At 36.5% G+C, this 4781-nt stretch overlaps 1 protein-coding gene across 1 annotated transcript in view; it reads right to left on the reverse strand.

Moving 5' to 3' along the window:
- Positions 1–4781, reverse strand: part of LOC106013944 (vacuolar protein sorting-associated protein 13A) — a gene marked incomplete at its 3' end in the record, with an annotated part of 50148 nt that overhangs the window by 5697 nt on the left and 39670 nt on the right.

Consider the following 4781-nt stretch of genomic DNA (forward strand, 5'->3'; position numbering starts at 1 on the left):
TTTTAGTAAGAGTTTTTGTAAAGAGATTTTATTTTAGTTAGAGTTTTTGTAAAGAGATTTTATTTTAGTAAGAGTTTTTGTAAAGAGATTTTATTTTAGTTAGAGTTTTTGTAAAGAGATTTTATTTTAGTAAGAGTTTTTGTAAAGAGATTTTATTTTAGTTAGAGTTTTACTACAGTTGGGACGACACAAACAGGACGTTTAGTTTTAGTAACAATTTTACGGCACTTGCAACACGACAAGGTCAAATAAGTGCCGAAGATTAGAGGTGTTGCAAGAGAGTAACAAACACAAAAAAGGAGGAGGAAGAGAGGTAACGACGATAGATGTTTGATGGAAAAGAAGGAGAAAAACCACACCACAGCACTCGCCAACCACCCACAAGAAGGAAGTTAAAAACACCACAAAGAAGTGGAAGAAGCAGACAACATCGACTTCATTTGCGTATAAGAAAAGTGAAATGACACGTCAACGGTTAATGTAGTGCTGGGGAAGTGTTCGAAAGAAATATGTGAGGCGTGCCGACAAAATGAGTCACATCGCGCACTTCACGAATGGAAATCTCGTCTGAAAATAGACACATCACGTTTGTAGATTTTTAACTGATGCGAATTTCTTCTTCGAGTTTAACATTCTTTTACCACTTCGTATAATAAACTGTTTACACTGAACCTACCCCATCAGGACAGTGCTATACTGACTGAAGTGTCTTTAGGCCATTCCCAGAGAGGAGGATATTAACATGTTCTTATGTACAGTAGGATTGTAAAAGGGCTGATTTGATGATTTATCAATGCCATGCTCATACTGTGCCGGGAGAACATAGGGGGGACTGCTGCTTTTTCTTTCCTCATCCTTACTATCGTCATTTTTCCTCTACTTCTTTTGTATGTTTGTCACTCTCTTGAGAACTGCTAGCTCCAGGGTGCCTTGATAGTCGAAGCAGACTTTGTGTTGTTGAGGCTAGAGAGTTGAGCAGAGTAAGTCTGATTCCCCGTTTGGACTTCTCTGTTGACATCCACCCCTTGGCGCTCATAGGACCCTATGCAGTTGCGGGCCCCGTAAAACCGTACTTAAACTCAACCTATATATCTACATCCATACGACTAAAGTCCGAAAATTACTTAATTTTGTCAACACACCTCACAGTTAGTAAGTGCTGGGAAAATGTTAGAAAGACACGATAGTTTGTTCTCGTAAGCATTTACTTACATAACTTATGTCACTTGCATCACAATAAGGTTATATGACATATAAGTGCTGAAGATTAGTGAACGGTTACAAGAGAGTAACAAACACCAAAAAAAAGGAGGAGATCGATGAAGGACGATAATTAATGTTTGATAGGGCAGAAGGAGCAAACCGTACCAGGGCGCCCGCTAACCACCCACGAAGAGAGATAGAGACAACAGATGGGTCACCGACTACAAACTACTAAAATAAATGTTTCTTTGTTTGCTTGTTTGTGTGTCTGTTTGTTTGTTTGTTTGAGTAAAGAGAAGCACATCGATACAACAATGGTCATTCAGTGCTGGGGAAAAAGTTAGACAAACACAGATGGACAGACAGACAGACAGACGGACAGACAGACAGACAGACACACAGACAGAAACACAGATGGACAGACGGACAGACAGACAGACAGACAGACAGACAGACAGACAGACAGACAGACAGACAGACAGACAGACAAGACAGACAGATACACAGACAGATACAAAGACAGACAGAACTGATAACAGAGGATAAGTAGAAAGACAGAACCCCTATCGATGGCACCCTTAGAGTAACAACCAACAGCTGACGATCTGAGAATGAGCAAGTCTTGAGAAGCACATCGCAGCAACAACGATCATGAGTACTTTAAATAGCGCAGCCGGGAAAAAGAAGACAGAGAGACAGAAACAACAAAAGGAAAGATAAAGACGTAGGACCAATTAGAAGCGCCCCCCAACCACCCACACCACCATCTACAAAACAAAATCTTTCTTTTTCTCTAAAAAAAATTGTTTTTTAATTTAAAAAGAAACATATACATTTTTAAAAAATATTTTTTAAAAGCCTCAAACTCCTTTTTAAAAGAACAAGCGTTGCCACTACAATGTATATCTACAGACTGAAGTGCGGCTCACGGTAAACAAGAGTCAGATACTGGCACAAACACGTAGGTCAGTAAGTGCCAGGCGGTACACTCTGAACGCACTCCCCGCACCCCATGCTAAGACATAATAGATGCAACCTATTTTTGTCAAGAAATAAGAGATGGTAAACCATGTTTGCCAAGACATAAGAGATGGTAAACTATGGTAAACTATGTTTGCCAAGACATAAGAGATGCAACCTATTTTTGCCAAGACATAAGAGATGGTAAACAATGTTTGCCAAGACATAAGAGAAGGTAAATTATGTTTGCCAAGACATAATAGATGGTAAACTATGTTTGCCAAGACATAATAGATGGTAAACTATTTTTGTCAAGACATAATAGATGCAACCTATGTTTGCCAAGACATAAGAGATGGTGAACTATGTTTGCCAAGACATAAGAGATGGTGAACTATGTTTGCCAAGACATAAGAGATGGTGAACTATGTTTGCCAAGACATAAGAGATGGTAAACTTTGTTTGCTATGACATAATAATAGATGCAACCATTGTTGGCCAAGACTAAAGAGATGCAACTACGACGTAATTCTTGCAACCTATTATTGCTACGACATAATAATAATAGTCGCAATGCATTTTTGCCAAGAAATAATAGATGCAACCTATTTCTGCTGACATAATAATAATAGATGCAACCTATTTCTGCTGACATAATAATAATAGATGCAACCTATTTCTGCTGACATAATAATAATAGATGCAACCTATTTCTGCTGACATAATAATAATAGATGCAACCTATTTCTGCTGACATAATAATAATAGATGCAACCTATTTTGCTGACATAATAATAATAGATGCAACCTATTTTTGCTGACATAATAATAATAGATGCAACCTATTTCTGCTGACATAATAATAATAGATGCAACCTATTTCTGCTGACATAATAATAATAGATGCAACGCAGTTTTTGCCAAGTAATAATAACTGCATCCTATTTTTGCAAAGACATAATAGATGCAACTTCTATTTTGCCCATACATATTAGTTGCAACCTATTCTTTGAAAAGACATAATATGTAACTTCTATTTGCCAATACAGAGTAAATGCAACCTATTTGCAACTTCTATTTTTGCCCATACATAATAGATGCAACCTATTTTTGCCCATACATAATAGATGCAACCTTTTCTTTGCCCAGACATAAAACATGCAATCTATCTTTGCCATTACATATTAGATGCAACCTATATTTGCCAATACATAACAGACATGACCTACATTTGTCAAGAGACAATCGATGCAACCTATTTTTGCTTAGACATTATAGAAGCAGCATATCATATTTGCCATGGATGCAGCCTATATTTGTCAATACATAATACAATTTGATGCAACCTATATTTGTCAATACAGAATACAATTTGATGCAACCTACATTTGTCAATACATAATACAATTTGATGCATCCTATATTTTCCAAGACCTGATACTTGCAACATATATTTTCCAAGACAATAAAATTAACATATAATATTTGTCAAAACACAGTAGATGCAACCTATTTTTGCTTTGACATGATAGAAGCAACATATATTTGCCATAGCATAATAGACGTAACGTATAATGGCCACGACCCAATAGAAAGGGTACAGGTTTAACGCCCCTATCAACACTATTGGGTTTATTTAAGAGGCGGAGGACACGATAGATGTAATCTATTTTCCCCAAGACATATAATAGACGTAATCTATTTTTGTCAAGACACAAAGATGTAATCTATTTTTGCCAAGACACAAAGATATAATCTATTTTTGTCAAGACACAAAAGATGTAATCTATTTTTGCCAAGACACAAAAGACGTAATCTATTTTTGTCAAGACACAAAGATGTAATCTATTTTTGCCAAGACACAAAGATGTAATCTATTTTTGTCAAGACACAAAGATGTAATCTATTTTTGCCAAGACACAAAGACGTAATCTATTTTTGCCAAGACAGATTAGATGCAACTTATTCTCTACTATGACATAATAAATGCGACCCACAACCGCCCAAAATCTGCTCCACGTACGGTCTGATGTGACATAAAATAGCCAATAGTCTGCTCCATGCAACGGCATAATCTCATTTTTAATGAGGTTTATATCAACATTTCTTCATAGTTCGGAATCTCCCAAAAAAAATGTCATAGGAGGCCAATTTGGTCTGACATTGAGATACTGTCAACAAAAATCATTTGAAACGCAACGTGCAACATACGCGCTAGACACCAATCTCTTCTCAAACAAGCTGAAACGCTGCGTGCGGTGGAAAAAAAATAACACGGCGAAAAGCAACAACAACGACAACAACAGTAACAACAACAACAATAGTAACAACAACGACAACAGCAACAGAAGCAACAGCAACAACAGCAACAACAGCAACAACAACAATAGCAACAACAACAACCAAACACATAAATAATGTGACAGATCTAGGACAGAAGATAAAGAAAATCATGACAAATCTGGAAAAGGAGATAAAGAAAATCATGACAAATCTGGAAAAGGAGATAAAGAAAATCATGACAAATCTAGCATAGGAGATAAAGAAAATCATGACAGATCTAGAAAAGGAGATAAAGAATCATGACAGATCTGGAAAAGGAGATAAAGAAAATCATG

The sequence above is a fragment of the Aplysia californica genome, unplaced genomic scaffold (assembly GCF_000002075.1).
Source record: "Aplysia californica isolate F4 #8 unplaced genomic scaffold, AplCal3.0 scaffold01587, whole genome shotgun sequence".
NCBI lineage: Eukaryota > Metazoa > Mollusca > Gastropoda > Aplysiida > Aplysiidae > Aplysia > Aplysia californica.